This window comes from Sitophilus oryzae, unplaced genomic scaffold (assembly GCF_002938485.1).
Source record: "Sitophilus oryzae breed Bouriz unplaced genomic scaffold, Soryzae_2.0 scaffold_679_pilon_pilon, whole genome shotgun sequence".
Taxonomy (NCBI): Eukaryota; Metazoa; Arthropoda; class Insecta; order Coleoptera; family Curculionidae; genus Sitophilus; species Sitophilus oryzae.
In genome coordinates, this window is record NW_022147283.1 from 558,100 (window position 1) to 574,913 (window position 16,814).

The following is a 16,814-nucleotide window of genomic DNA, read 5'->3' on the forward strand; positions in this document are numbered from 1 at the left end:
CGTACCAAAGTCATGGCACGAACGGTCGTCGTCTCGGCTCACTCAGTGATAAGGTGTTCTGGTGTTTCCCCATTGGCCCCACAGAATCTGCATTCGCCGTTGTTTCTCAGCTTCAACCTACTGAGGTGTTCGTCGAGAAGACTGTCGTTAGAAACCCCGTGACAATCCGAAGATTGTTTTTACTTAAATCAATGAAAATCCTTGATTTTTCTCGGTCGTAAGTTCTATAAGGAACTTTTTCGGGTGTCTTAGACCATTGGAGGACGCCCATTCCAGGTTACGGATGGAGTCTTCCAGGTTCTTCAGTTCTGCTTTAAATTGGTTTCCACTTGGGAAACAGAACGGTTCTGGTTTTGTTAATGGAGTGTTTGCTCCTTTTCTAGCTAGATCATTTCAGAACGGTTCATTGCCTTCTAGCCCTTGGTGAGCAGGCACCCAGAGTAGGAAGACTTTATTTTCTTTGCCTAATTTGTTAAATTTCTCTAGGCATTCTTTGGCCAACTTCGAGTTGATGGTTACTGAGTTGATCGCGTTTAGTGTTGTTTGACTATCGGATAAAATGGCTCTTTCCTGTTTTCTATAGTTCCTATCCAAGATAAATTGTACGTATCTTTTGATTGCGTAGATTTCTGCCTGAAAGATGCTAGGGTAGGTATCCATTGATTCGGAATATTTAGTTTTCGACCCAAATACTCCTATCCCTGTTCCTGCTTTGGTTTTGGAAGCATCAGTATACCACGTTATGGTATGGTCTTTTACATGCTGAGCGAACGTTTCTTCCTTCCAATCCTTTTTATTACTCAATAGTACAGTGAAGTAAATTCTTGGTATGCGAAGTTGGATTAGTGGCAGTTTGTTTTTGAGGGTGTTCCAAGCCCCTGACCTGAAAATTCTCCCAGTACTGTTTCCGTCAATGACTATTCTAATCATTTTCGCATTGGCGTGCGACGACATTGGCATGCGCGTTGTCGACGACAATGTGCAGTGGTGTTAGGTCTAGGATGACCTCCATTGCTGCCGTTAGACATGTTCTCATGGCACCTGTGATGGGCATGGCACTGGGCATGGCAGTCTCTGTAGTTTGCACAGTTAGATAGTTTTTACTTGTAGACGGTAAGAGGAAACCGGGTGGACAACTCAAAAGGTACAAGGATAATTTTCATGAAAACTTAAAGAGGATAGAATGCAGAATCAGTGGGAAGAAGCAGCGCCCAATAGAACGAAATGGAGGAAATTGTAAACCCAGTTAACAACGACAATTATTAAAAAGTAAAGAGGCAACAAAGTAATAAAATTTTAGAATGTCCAGGGTGCAGTAGAAAGATAACATCACGGTCTCATCGGCCTTTTCAGTTACAGAAAAGCTCATGAAAGAAAACGCCTTGCGTAACCATCTTCTAATGCGTGTCAAATTCTAGTAATGACAGTAAGTAAGTAAGAATGGCCTGCATAGCTTTTAGGCATGTTCTCGTAGTTCCTGTGGTGCAGATGCATGCCAGTCTCTGCATTTTGCACAGGTTTTGCCGAGCGACGCAAATAAAAAATGTCGGAATCTAATTTAGGCATTTATCATATGTCTAATGGAGAAACGGTAAATACAAAATATCTAATCAGATAGGAAAATATCGTTCTTTTTAAGATTTTTTGCTATTTGCCATGGCACACAGCACATGTCAAGTCGTGCAAAGTCGTTGGACACATAGGAAATACCATTTCCTTAAATTTTGAACAGGTCATATTGGCTCTCCCTATATATTTTGCAACAAAGCCGTAAACAGATTTTTTAAAGGTGTATGTATGTTGTTACGTATTATTGTTACGTATTATTGCGGTATACACATGCCAAATTTGAACCACTTTAGACCAGCCGATTTTGAGCAATTTAAGAAAGATTACACCTATTTTTATACTAAAACCAAAAACAATTAATTTTGTCGTTGTCGAAAGTAATTATTTAATTTCAATATTCAGGGGAAATTAACCGAAACATGTCAGATACACATGTCTAAACTATTTCCCGCGTAGTATCATTTTATCATGCTCACTTTTTCTTTATGTGTATAACTATAGATTATTACCAGTGGCGTGCATTACATATAGGCAAAAAAGCATTGCCTACCCTTCGATTTATTCAAGACAGACGCAAAATAAAAATATATTTATCTGATCAATTTTCATTATATATCTACCTACAAATCCTACAATGCGACCTACATTGTTTTATTTTTCTAAATAGTAAGTTAGTATTGTGTTTATTACGGTTGCAAAGCCGGAAACATCATACAAAACAAACTCCACCTGTTCAACGTCTTATTATTACCTAAAAAACGCATCCCATTATTCGAAATCGAACGCACGGCCGCGACTTAACATTACATGGATATGGACAAGCAAAAGCAGTGCGTTACCGCAGCACGGATGCACCCGATGTCTCGATCCCCCCGATGCGGTATTGCCAGTTCCGATGTTATTACAGAACTATGTAAGAAACAGTCCATGTTATTTTATATGATCAATTTTAAATAACTGTGTTTTAGAAAGATTTGTATTATGTAGCCAATTAGAAATTTGCTTGTCTGTCATCTGTATTTGTTTCCAAATGATTTCATTTATTATTTTATTTGATTGTAAAATCATTTTGGTACATAAAATCTATTAGGCAGTGGCAATTGGCAATTTTATATACGTACATTGTACATATATATTATGTAATACATACGTTTTTTTATTTTTATTTTTTTTCATATTTTTGATTCTGTTGCCTACCCCACTGTAAATGGTACCGCACGCCACTGATTATTACTAGTAGGTAGTGAATATTAAAATTTTATTAAAATTAAGTTATGTTTGTAAATGACGTTGACAACTTAAGGTATGTCGGTTTTTGACTAGTGCTTGATTGTTATCTGTTCAGTTTTAATTTAAAAATAGATGCAGTTTTTCTCAAATTACTCAAAATGTTCTGGTCCAAAATTGTTCAAATTTGGCATGTACACTCAGATGCAAAGAAACGCAACAGAGAAATTTTTGGTCAAATTTAATAATTATTATAATCTAACTAAAAATACTTATTAAAATAAACTAACTAAAAATATCAATTTTCGAATTATGTCGTTTTAATCAAATTGTTACCTATTGCGAAGGATTATCCCTGAATCCAACTATCTCAGGTGTTTGTCAACCCTTTTGCGATCAAGAGGGTGCCGAGACGCCCTCTGTCCTTAACCGATCCAACGAATAGACAGACACTTCAAGAGTGTTCGTCCATTTAATTAATGCCTAGATTAGCCGATAAGGGTACGAGGCTGCTTAAGAATGATCTGCTTGACCTTTGCGCCAGCTTAATTGATCGGTCAAAGGAGGTCTAACTGGGCGAGATTGGTGGTAAGATGCTAATTATTTAACGCCAACAGTTTAACAAGGTTATGTCAGAGCTGACAGAAAATGATGAATTGATAAAATGTCACGATATTTTAATTAATATCCAGCAATATACTTTTCTTCAAGTAATTATTACAATAATATTCTTAAATAATGTTTGCTACACATATTATATACAGGGTCCGGCAATAGTGCGTCGGGCATACCTCTGTAGCTCCTAGAATAAAAAACTTGGGAATTTTGTTTAAGTGCAAACCTAAAGTATGTTCTAGGATGTATTTCAGGAAAATACTTTAACTTCTATAGGGTGGCTCAAAAAAGTTTGAGTGGATGGGGATGATTTTTTATAATGGAACACCCTGTATATTATTGTATTTTTGGCTTCCTTTCAGATCACTTTGCATAATTCTTAGATATGACTAAATATATTTCGATAGTTTCAGAGATATTAATAATTAAATAAAAAATATATATGTTTTTCAGCCTTTCATAAAAAAAATATTAAAAATATAAGAACTGTCTTGAAATCAAAACTATGTTAGGTATTTACTTTTACTTACTTTGCTATAAATATGGTAATCGTAAATCATACAAGATGTTCAAACTTCTACGCCAAACTTTCTAAAATATAAAATAATTTTTCTTTGTTTTTTTTAATCGAACACCCTGTATATTATTTTTTCAATAGATGGAGAATTAAAAAACTAACATTTTTTGTATTTAGAGTATTTCAGAATTTTTAACGGCTCGCGGTATTATTTCATATGGCTCTTTCAACGGTAAAATGGTTGGGTTAGGATAGGCTCATTTACATTTGTCACTTTGGATGTACAACTTGGATGATTCATCCAAAGTGATAAGTATAAATTGCCTTTCATCACTGTTTCATCCAAAGTGTTCACTAAAATTGAACGATGAAACAAGTTGACGGTCTTCCTACTTTTATTGAAAGAAGCGTTCAACGAACCGTTGATTCATCCAGATTGATCGGCAAGTGAAAAATGTAAACAGCCGACGCCGACCCGTGAGGCCAACCTCGATATAGAAAACACTGGGAGAGGTGGCAGCCTGCGGAAGATGAAACAGTGAACTGCTGCGAACTGGATGAAAATGTGTAAACAAGGATGTTCAATTTGGATGAATTCAATTTGAGTGATTCATTTTGGTTGTATATTCAAAGTGACACAGTGTAAACTCTGCTTAAACTCCGACGTTGATGAACAATAATTTTAACACAATGACAACCAGCGGATATACTTATACCTCCTGAAATGTTAAGCTTTCTTTGTGCGGTATGCAAATTTCCTTTATTAATAAAATACCACAGACAAATTGGTCTCCCTTGGATCAAAGTAGCGGTGTTGCAAAAAAATGTGTGTGCACTATGTGCGCATATTTTAAGTGAATTTTTTTAATAAAAAAAGAGTATTAAAGTTCACCCTCAAGACCCAGACTTTTAACATAGGCTATTATGTCCGAGAATGGTATGTCTTCTAGGTCTAGCGTGGATTTGCCAAACACCTCAAATCTAGTCCTGCCCCCAGCGGGGCAGGTACACATAACGTGCTTCATTGTTTTGTCATCTCCCATACAGAGTCGGTATTCGGCGTCTTCCCAGCGCACCAATCCCATCTTCTGTAGGTGTGGAACTGGGCCCACGAATGGCGAGCCTGCACCAATTTTGGCGAGGGAATCAGCACGTTTATTTCTCTCTAGGTCGACATGTCCCAGTATCCATATTAGCGACACTTTGTTCCTATCTCCTAATGTATTGAGTAGTTTCTTACAACGAAGAATTGTTATAGACGTACTTCTCGTTGCCTCAAGTGCTTTCAACGCGGCTTGACTATCCAAAAATATGCTTATTGTTTTCAGGGCCGGCGGAAGGGCCGGGCGACCCGGGCGACAGCCTTAAACGAATGGCGCCACGACAGCAACAAAAATATTTAAAAACAGTAACCTAAACAAATAGTAACGAATATACAGTTCAATAATTAATCGGTACTTATTATCAATTTCCACATTAACACATTAGCTATTACCACACCACATGGGGGGGGGGAAGAATATCTGACTAAACATTATAAACACTATACTATATCCTGGATGTATCCTATTATAGTTTACTGAAATTATGCTCAAAAAAAATCCTTAGCACGAAAGCTTTGGGATATTTTTGATTTCTTCTATTCTATATGTTTTTTGAGTGCTCTATCCGAAACTGGGATTGGCGAATTTAATTTCGTAGAAGAATATTAAACAAAATTAAATAAAAAAATACAAATCGGATTTGTTTGTGGCATTTTTATAACTCAAAAGCTAACAACTTTTTGTAAATAATTCTTTTTTCTATAATTCTCGTTTTTATAAATTTCTAAACAAACTGTTTTGGGTCAAGAGCCAGCAAAATTAACAGTTTTAGACTGACCGCTCAAAATTGCATTTTTTCTACTATCCACACCCTTTATTTGTTATTAATGGCTGATATGCCCTAAAGTTATATGCGGCAAATATTCATTAGCAAGAAGCTGAAGAGGATCCCGATATCGTTATTATCAAAAAAAAAACTTATAAGTTTGCCTCATTAATTAAATTAATTTATTAATAGTAGTGGGAAAGATATCAATCTTTTGGTGGTTTTGATTGTTTCGGATTGAATATGTAGTAATACACTGAAAATGGTAGCAAAATCGTAGAATTTTCTCATTAGAGGAATCACACAGAAAAATTTCTCACAAAGAAATGCATCTTAAACATTGGCTGATCCACATTTTGCAGCCGACAAAACTGTCTGATCATAATACTGATCCTGCACTAAATATGCAATTGTTTGTGAAAAAGAAAGGAAATTTTTCTTAAATTCTTAATAATAAAATATAATGCAACTGCTAGCGATTAAATACTGTTATATTTTCAAAGATCAATAATAACGAGACTGCCGAAGTTGGAATTCTATTTCTTATGCTCTATATACCGAGTGCGTCTCAGAAGTTTCTCCCCCTATAATTTGTTTATTTTTAACATAACCACTATAGATTATAATTTATAATACGATTTTAAGTGAAAATGTCAAAAGTTGACATATGATATGCCATTCTACTCAGAATGTCATTTTCTTTTCGAATAAAGTAGAAATATACCGAGGGTGCATTTAAAAATAAAAAGTTTTAGTCATTTCCGGTTCAAACAGGAAGTGACTAAAAACCATTGAATACGTCAATCAAACCTAATATGTGTCATATACCATATACTAACATACCAAAACTCGTTTTTTTTATCTAAAAAAATTATAGTGAGTCACTTTCGAGACCGGTGTAGAAAAAACAACAATCGCAGACTGATTGAACGAAGAGAAGAATTTTGAAGTATCTTTAAGTGAAAATTTATTGTTAAAGTAGCATAAATATGCTTAGTTTGTAGTTAAAGTATAGGATTGAAGGAAAAAGAGAGTTATAATAACTGTTAAGGAGGGGGGGGCGCCAAATAGGGTACTCGCCCGGTCTCAATATTTTCCTTCCGCCGGCACTGATTGTTTTCCCGATGTATTGCTGTTCATACATACATAATTACATACCAGCATTTGCACACAGGTTTCAATAGCATATAGCTCAGCTTGGAAAATTGTGGTGTGTTTTCCAAGACTGTGGTAGATCTCAGTCTTTGGACTGCTGCAGTAAATTCCTGCGCCAGATCCTTTTTCGTTTTTGGATCCGTCCGTGTACCAACACATTTCCGCGTGTCATTCGTCTAAGTATCTCGAGAACCATTACTGGTAGCAATTTTCAATAAGAGATTTTTTTATGTAAAAAACGTATTATATTTGTATTTTTTTACTCGGTAGTTTTATACAGGTACGGACGAAAAGTTATTACTTGTCAAACCAGTTTAAAAATATGTAGGTGGCGCCCTCTACAAGTAGCAGTCATATTGACATCAAAATCAAAAATTTTCATGTCAAAAAACTCTTAGGAACTAATTTTCATCCAAATATTCATGTTACTTCAGAAATTATTTGGACAAAATCGAAATGAAAATGAAACTTCTACACTCTGGATCTCGGAAGCACATTACACTTTTTAGATTAAACATTTTAAGACATACATTTTTATACAAACTTTTTTACTTAAGAGAGTTACTTTTAGAGATCTACAAGCTCTGAAAATATTTGCACTTATTTAAGACCCACTCTGTATAAGAATTAATTACAATTAAAAGCAAAACTTTTCTTAGAATTCACACAGCTCGCAAGATTTAGAAACTCCGAATCAGACATTCATATACATAACAAAAGGAAAATGGTACTAAAAGTTTAATAGGATCTCGGTATTAAGCCGACAGTAAAAATCCCAAATTAACTTATTAGAATAACTGGAGTTTTTACGACTGAACCGAAACCCTTAAAAATTAATGCGCCCGAAGCCTGCTGGGATAAAAAATACGGAAAATTTATCACCCGTTTAGAAACAAAACGTGAACAAGCGAGCCGTCGACAGCGCTAGAGGAATTTTATACAAAATGCCCGGCTGCTATTTATTTGCGATCGCGTTAAAAATGCCTGTTTGTTATCGACACGAAATTATTTGTTTAACTCATTGAAATAAAAAACGTGACAATAGTCTAGAACAAATAGTTCTATTCATTCCCTTAACCGGCGTGGTGAGGTCTAGCGGCCAAGTCCCATTTAAACACCTGTAAAATTTTTACGTTTAACATTTAGGCCTCAGCAGCGCCATTTACCTTTAATTTAGGGTACTCATATGAAACTGTTAAAGGGATACTTGTTTTTATCAAGTATTGTTCCTAACAGTGGGGGGTAAAGTTCAGTTGGGGTCTGTGTGGCACCACAACGCCAAGATTCTCATGGTCACTTTATCAGGGTCACCTGATAGTTTTTTAGATTTTCAAATTAGCTGTTAATTCGTGAGATACATAGGCCAACTTAATTTTTTTAAATAGGGACCTGCATTTTTTATTTGAGGTTTTGAAAAAATTCTGTCTCCTGAAATCCTTGAAAGCAGTGTCCTTGTCAGCAATCTTCGAAATTTTTAAAACTTTTTTTGTGGCATCTTAGTATAGTGATCAATTTATGTATCTACGCATGTTCGTATCTATTATGGTTACCGAGATACCAATGCTCGTACCTCCAATTTGTAGCACCCTGTATATACGTTTTTAATTTCTATGGGTTTCTTAGCCAAATTATATTTCTGTTATCAAAAATTCCAAAAAAATTTATTGAAAATTGTTTGTTCACAAGTTTGAATATATTGTAAACAGTGTCAAAATTAACGAAATTTTTATAAAATCTCTTCACAATTTATTATTAAATGGAAAAGAAAATTGGGGTTCATCGGACCCCAGAACGCCATAACCGGTAAAAAATTTCACCACGCCAAAGGTAACCCATGACTGAGTGACGAGTGTTCGAGTTTTGACTGAGTGTTTGACTTTTCACCTGTAAATTTTTGAAGTATAACTTCTTTACGGGCGCTGGGAGTAAAAATTCAAAGCCGTGACTCGACACGCGATACGACTCGACACGCGACAGGAAAAACGGTAAGGACAGCACAACCTACGGCTTAGATAGAGAGGATCGAAATGAAATTTGGTATGTCGATATCTTGGAGCAAGGCCAACTTGACCGTGTACGATACATGTCATGCCGGGACCCCATTAGGTCACACGCCATGCCACGCCACGCTATCCCACGTGCCCACGCGTTGGGACGTGGGAAAGAATGTACATATAAGATCTGGGACAGACGAATCGCCCATCACACGTGTGGTAGCGTGGGATGGTGTGACGTGGGGTGGCGTGTTGCCCAGTGTATACCCAATACACAAATGGAAAAACATACGCATATATCTTTAATGACGTGGCGCGGCGCGGCGTGTGGCGTAATGGGGTCCCGGCTGTGACAGTTTTGACATAAAAATTAATAATTTTAAAAAATTAAATTAATTATTAATATTAAAGAAAACTGTGATCGATCTCGATTACACCAATCGAGATCGATTTTGGTATAATTGGGGACGGGCTACAGGACGACGCCCTGGACGTTTCGAACCGATGCCTCTAAATGGATGAAATCATCAGGATTTTTCTTAATTATGAGTCGATTGGAACCAAACCCGGCACGTGGATAGAGGTACCCGATAGGGAGTCCTCAGATGGACAGACGGTCATTTTAATACAAATTTTGTGAAAGTTAATCAAATGATTTATTAATTTTTAATTTGTAACTTTTTCAATATTTCAAACTAAACTTTTTCAAATATATCCTTCAAATCCTTCAATTTAATACCTGTTAGTAAGAAGTATCAGTTCAAATATGTGCACATAATTATTAGTTTTTATCTGCCGATTATTTCTTTGAAATACTATATTCAATGCACAGACTTTTGGATCTCTATTTCTTAATTATGGGTCATAATATATACAGGGAGGTCTGTTACCTTTGAGATGCATTACAGAATCGAAAATTCTAAAAATTCTACAGGGTGGCCCATTGAAAACGTTCCGCAAGGCATAACGGCCAGGGTAATTTTTTTTCAGAAAAGTCAAAAACACGTCAATTTTGTTTGTGACGGGGACAACTTTTGCCCCAAAAATTATTGTATAATCTTCAACCCTCTAGGCGGGGGTGTCATCCCCCAATTTTTTTCAAATGGAAAGGGGGGTCAAGTGCTACCGCAATGAAAAGGGCTTTCTATTCTCTCTACTTTCCCGCTTCGTTTTTGAAAATCGGTCGAGTCATTGAGAAAATATGAAGGATTGAAATTTGAAAAGTTTATTTAAACATTTATCAGAGTAAATGGAAGGATAAATTCCTTCGACCAATTTGCTGTTTTTTCTTATTATTTCTAGATGTTTACGCATTTTTTCACTTGCCACCGACGTTTCATGTCTTCAATTAAATCAACAACACTATTATAAGCTTTATTTAACTTGCACTTAGCGTTTTGGTTTAATTTGGCCTTTTTAGAATGAAGAATGAGTGGGAGGGAGGTTAATCACTGCGACCTTACAGATCCATTGTGTCCCCCTTTCTTGAGTCATAACTCATCATACAGTCCCAGGGCTTTGACAAAAGCCAGTATCTGGGACGGTTTTATGGAGGGTAGTTCTCCATCTCCAATATCAGTCGTACCAAAATTTATGGCACGAATGGTTGTCGTCTCGGCGCACTCAGTGATAAGGTGTACTGGTGTCTCCCCATCTTCCCCACAGAATCTGCATTCGCCGTTTCTTCTTAGTTTCAATCTACTGAGGTGTTCATTGAGGAGACAGTGTCCTGTTAAAAACCCCGTGATAATCCGAAGATTCTTGTTCTTACTTAAACCCAGGAAGATCTGTGATTTTTCTTGATCATAAGCCCTCAGAAACTTCTTCGAGTGTCTTACACCGTTGCAAGATTTCCATTCCAGGTTGCGGATGGAATCTTCCAAGTTCTTGAGTTCCGCCTTGAGTTGGTTACCACTTGGAAAGCAGAACGGTTCTGGTCCAGTTAGTGGAGTGTTCGCTCCTTTCCTAGCTAGATTATTTGCTTTTTCATTGCCTTCTATCCCTTGGTGAGCAGGCACCCAGAGTAGGAGGACTTTGTTTTCTTTGCCTAATTTATTCAGCTTCTCTATGCATTCTTTGACCAATTTCGAATTGATCGATACTGAGTTGATCGCTTTTAACGCTGCTTGACTATCAGACAAGATGGCTGTTTCTTGTTTCCGATAGTTGCTATCTAAGATAAGTTGTACGCATCTTTCGATAGCGTAGATTTCTGCCTGTAGGATACTAGGGTAAGTGCCCATTGGTTCGGAGTATTTAGCTCTCGGTCCAAACACTCCGATCCCTGTTCCCGTATTGGTTTTGGAAGCATCAGTATACCAAGTTATGGTATGGTCTTTTAACTGCTGGGCAAGCGTATCGCTCTTCAATCCTTTTATTGCTCAATACTACATTGAGATGTTTCTCAAAGTTGTACGTTCTTGGCATATCGTCCACTGGGAGTTGCAGGAGTGGTATTTCCTTTATGAGGGTGTTCCAAGCCCCTGATCTGACAATTCTCCCAGTACTAATTCCGTTAGTGACCATTCTAATCATTGTCGCATTGGCATATCTACCAATGACAATGTGCAGTGGTGTTAGATCTAGAATGACCTCCATTGCTGCTGTTGGACAGGTTCTCATGGCTCCTGTGATGCAAACGCATGCTAGTCTCTGGACTTTGCATAGGTTTAGCCTTGCCGTCCGTTGCTCTAGTTTTGTGTACCAGGCAACTGCTCCATAAGTAATCATCGGTCTTACTATCATGGTATAATTTGGCCTTTAAAATATATTTAACTAGCAAAGGTTTACTGGATTGATCTAAAAGTTCGCTATATAATTCGATGGCGTCAATTAATTGTTTAGTAGCCTCCTCAGACCCATTCATAGAGGGTAACAACGACGCTGCTGTGCGTAAATCAAATTTTTCACTCATATTTTCAATATTTTTAACACTACTATTCTTAATATCTACTCAATCGAATAGATATAAAAAAAATAAATCGAATAAACTAAAATTATCTAGAACTAACCCCGTATGCCATTCCTTAACTAAACTAGTTTTTAGACTTCTTCTAATTTCGGATCTTATTTTCCTCTCCAACGCCTTCTTGAACTTTTGTTTTGGTTTGGTTTGGGTTGGGGTATCCATATTTGAAAACTACATTGCTAACGCCACCACTGTTCTAACCAAACTTCTTCTTTGGATTGATTATTCCCAATTCTTTTATGGCAAAGTCGTCATGTAATGTTCTTATTTGGGTTCGCAATTACATGCTCTGAAGGAAACTCTAAGACTATATAAAAAACAACTTTATTTCGAATAACTAGTACAATCGGTTCTTGTGTAAATCTTAATAGTAATTGAATTCGATTAACCCTAATTAGCATATCGCGCGACATCCAATAATGCATAGTTGCGTTCCTAATATTATATAAACAGCTAATTCTAAACATATAATATAACTGGCCTTAATTAACTTAACTTAAGAAATACTTATATCTAAACTATTATGTACAGAGTGTAATAATATTTATACACTACAGATGTTGAACAATCAGGTGCGGTAGTTGCTAGATAGCTGTTCTGTGACTTGTGCGTTGAAGTTCTTCTCAATATCGTTAAACTTTTTAACAATTATGGTATACTCACTTGCAGAAAAAGTGGAAATAATCGGACTTTATTTTAAAAATAGTGAATGTGGCAGTGGGGTTGCGCACAGTTAGTAGCAAAATTTCTCGAAACTTGTTCCGTTATGAATAAAAAGAGGCAGAGGGAAAATCGAAGGAATTTATCCTTATTTAAGCATTTACTCTGAAAAATGTTTAAATAAACTTTTCAAATTTCAATCCTTCATATTTTCTCAATGACTCGACCGATTTTCAAAAGAGGAAATATAGAGAATAGAAAGCTCTTTTCATTGCGGCGCCACTTGACCCCCCTTCCCATTTGAAAAAAGTTGGGGGATGACACCCCCGCTTAGAGGGTTGAATATTTTGCGATCATTTATGGGGCAAAAAGTTGTCCCCTCACAAACAAAATTGACGTGTTTTTGGATGTTTTGAAAAAATAAATACCCTGGCCCTTATGCCTTGCGGAACGTTTTCGATGGGCCACCCTGTATAGTTGTATTTACTCACAGTATACAAATCGGAAAAGACATTGTGCCCGGATTTTTTTATGTAAAAGTGAAATTGAATTCAAATAGAAGAAACAGATTTGATTTAAACACTGCAAATGTTTTATGCAGAAATAAATATGTAATCATAACAAAATACATATATTTTTGTTTCGTTTAAAAACTCGATTAAAAATAAATAAACAACCAACTGCTTACTAGACCAAACAATAATTTTATATTTTCTAGATAAAGGATACAAAATCTGTTTACCTGATTTAGTCGATTTTATTATTTATAAAGCAATTATATATATTTTTTTTTTGGCAGGTTTCTACTTTGAAACCGTGTGTTGCAACTACCATCGGCGTGTGATTGCAGGATGGTAGCCCATTTCTACTACTCTAAGAAAGACCTGACGATGTTGGTTGCGTCAAGTATTACCGACTTTTGCATTTTACGGTAAGTCTTGTATTGAATTCCAATATCTTCCAGAGAATTTTTCAAATTTATTGGTATCAGTCCCATTGATGTCAGATTTTTAACAAATCGCTGTAACTTTTTTGCTATGGAAAATTTTGTATTTCTATGAAAACATTTCCAAAGCACCTTTTTACGTAGAATTTAATGGTTTAAGTATAATTTTTTTAAAATTAATAATTTAAGAGTTATCAACAGAAAAATTGATTTACCCTCTATATTTTTAATAAACTGAAATGACTTTAAAATTATCTTTCCAAAAATATAGCACACTTGATATTTCGTTATAATCCCCTTCGAAATACAGAATTATTGAAAGTTCGCCACTTTTAGCTAGTAGGCTTTGGACCCCTTATTGATGATATGCCCTTAATGGAACTCGAAAACATATTTTTCCAGCAAAACGACGCGACGCACCGCCTCAGGACGCTGAAGTTATCAGCAAATTTTTGCAGCCAATTTCAAGAATAATTTAATAGCTAACCAAGATCCCAGCCGTTGGCCGTCGAGGCCGCCTGACTTAGTGCCCATGGATCTAATTCTATGGATATATTTGCGGAAGAATCAAGGATTTTTATTCCTCCGTATAATCTAGACAAGAATTAGAAATACTTAGCTGTTATGAGGGGGTATCTTTCACCCCCACTGAGTTAATGAATTCCGCGAGAAATGTTCAAAAATGGCCCCGTCTGTCCACAACAGAAGACGGTCGATATGTCGAACACCTGTAGCAAAATCTCATGTCTTGGTTTGCTATTTAATTTTATTGTTATTAGATATAGTTTAAATGTGTTGATGTTGGTTAAATATATTTTAAATTATTATAAAATTCTGCAACTCTCATTGCAAATATTATTTTCGTTTTAATTGATGCTCACAGCTAGAATTTTTTTGAATCACAGCCGTTTAAAGCCTACTAATTTAAAGCGGGCGAATTTTTATATACTCTATATCTCCAAGAGGAATCGAGCAAAATATCAAGTGTGTTATATTTTTGGAAAGCTAATTTTAAATTCTTTTCAATAAATTAAAAATATACAGGGTGTCCCATACAAAAAATAAAAAAAATTCTGTTTATAATTCGTAAATTATTAATTTTAAAAGAATTATACTTAAACCATTAAATTCTACGTAAAAAGGTACTTTGAAAATGTTTTCATAAAAATACAAAATTTTCCATAGCAAAAAAGTTACAGCGATTTGTTAAAAATGCATATTTTTGAAAAACGAAAAAAAAAAGGGAAAGACCAAGGGTAACTTCGAAACGGTAACAGATATCGATATGCGGTTTTCACCATCATGTTTTTGACAAAAATTGAGCTCCAGACACCGATATTAGTTTTTGTCTATCTCCTATAGAAAAGGATGTTTCCATTTACAAGCGTCGAATTTGACCAACCCTGTACATTGTACATACATTCAGTTCTTACAAAGGTCGATGTTAGGATATTGAACTCTATCCCGAAAAAATAACACAGACACTGGAAAAATTCTTCTGCGAGTGAACGTAGAAAATAAGCTCGTGTAACTATAGAAGCACAAACATATTTCAAATATAAATCTTCTCATTTCGATGGTAATTTTTCTTTCTTCGATATTTTTGAAGGTAAAAAATAATATGAAGAAAATAGACGGAATATATACTTTTTATATCACAAAAAGGGAATTATTTTGAATGGTTTCAGAAATGTATTTTTAGTTTTTATATATTTTTTAACAATAATTAAGGTACATAAGTTACACATATTTTCGGGGTGGTAGATCACGATAAAATATACATATATTTTCTTTTTACCGTTTTCCGAATGAGTCCAAAATATCCGAGATATTTTGCATTGAAAATTAGAAAAAAAATTCTTTGTTTTTCGTTCTTCTAAATTAAATCTACACCTATATTGCCATGTTATCAAGATATTATGATTTCTTCTCTCGTTCTTTATAAAAGATTCTGCTTGTTTTAAAATGGTCCCGTTTTTACTTTTCCAAATTTCTATACCGTTTTAAGGAAACAATAACACCAAGACCAGCATGCCTTCACAGCAGGACGATCAACCGAATCGGCACTCCATCAGCTAGTAAGCAAAGTGGAGTCGACGTTCGAAACAACAGAAGTGCTTTTAGGGGCATTTCTCGACATAGAAGGGTCGTTTGATAACACCTCATTACAGTCACTGACGAGAGCTACAAGGATCCTCGGATTAGAGAAGACCTGCTGTAGGTGGATATAAAAGTCGATTGGCATATACCACCCTATTAAATAAGACTGTTGCAGTCCGGGTGGCGGGAGGATGCCGGCAGGAGGGAGTTCTCTCCCCTCTGCTGTAAAATCTCGTTATTGACGGATTGCTTGATAGTCTCAACAGGGCTGGTTTTAACACTCTGGGATATGCAGACGATTTGGTCGTGTTAGTCAGAGGTAAGTTTAACACAACAGTAAGAGAGCGAATGCAAAGGGCCCTGAAGATTGTGGAATCATGGGTGACACGGGAGGGACTAAATATTAGTCCTACAAAAGACCGTAATAATCCCCTTCACCAAGCGAAGAATTTTGGAGGGACTAGAACCTATAAGACTCTGAGGTGGTGAGTTTCCTCTCTCGGAGGAGGTCAAGTATCTAGGAATCATGCTGGATACCAAACTGACCTGGAACCGACATTTGGAAAATGTCACAAGGAGGGCGGTGACTACACTAGCGGTAGTCATGGAAAAATCTGGGGCCTCAGACCACAGATGGTGCACTGGCTGTACACTGGAGTGGTGAGGCCTTCAGTAACATATGCATCCTTGGTAAGTGGCCTAAGATAATGCAACAAACAACAATGCTCAGCTTCAGCAAGGTGCAAAGACTTGCTTGTCTGAGCATAACAGGGGCGATGAAATCAACGCCCACTGCATCAATGGAGGCGCTTCTGGACCTTCCGCCTCTTCACATAGTGATTCAGGCGGAGGCAAGAATGGGAGTCTATCGACAATAAAGCGTCTTGTCTTTGGAAAATGGGACAGCAGGACAGTTAATGATGGGAGATTCTATCAGGGGACTTCTACCCTCTACTCCAAATCGGACCAAATGACCCCTCTTTAACCTAACCTAACCACAAATCATTCGAGGTGAACAAAATGGATCGAGAAATGTAGACAGATAAAACATTCCTTCAGGATGAACTAACTTGGTATACAGACGGGTCGAAGACAGGAACAGCAGCTGGAGTATTTGGGGAAAGACCAAGGATAAGCCTATCCTTTTCCTTGGGTAAACGCACTCAACCGTATTCCAGGAATAAATTTTCACCA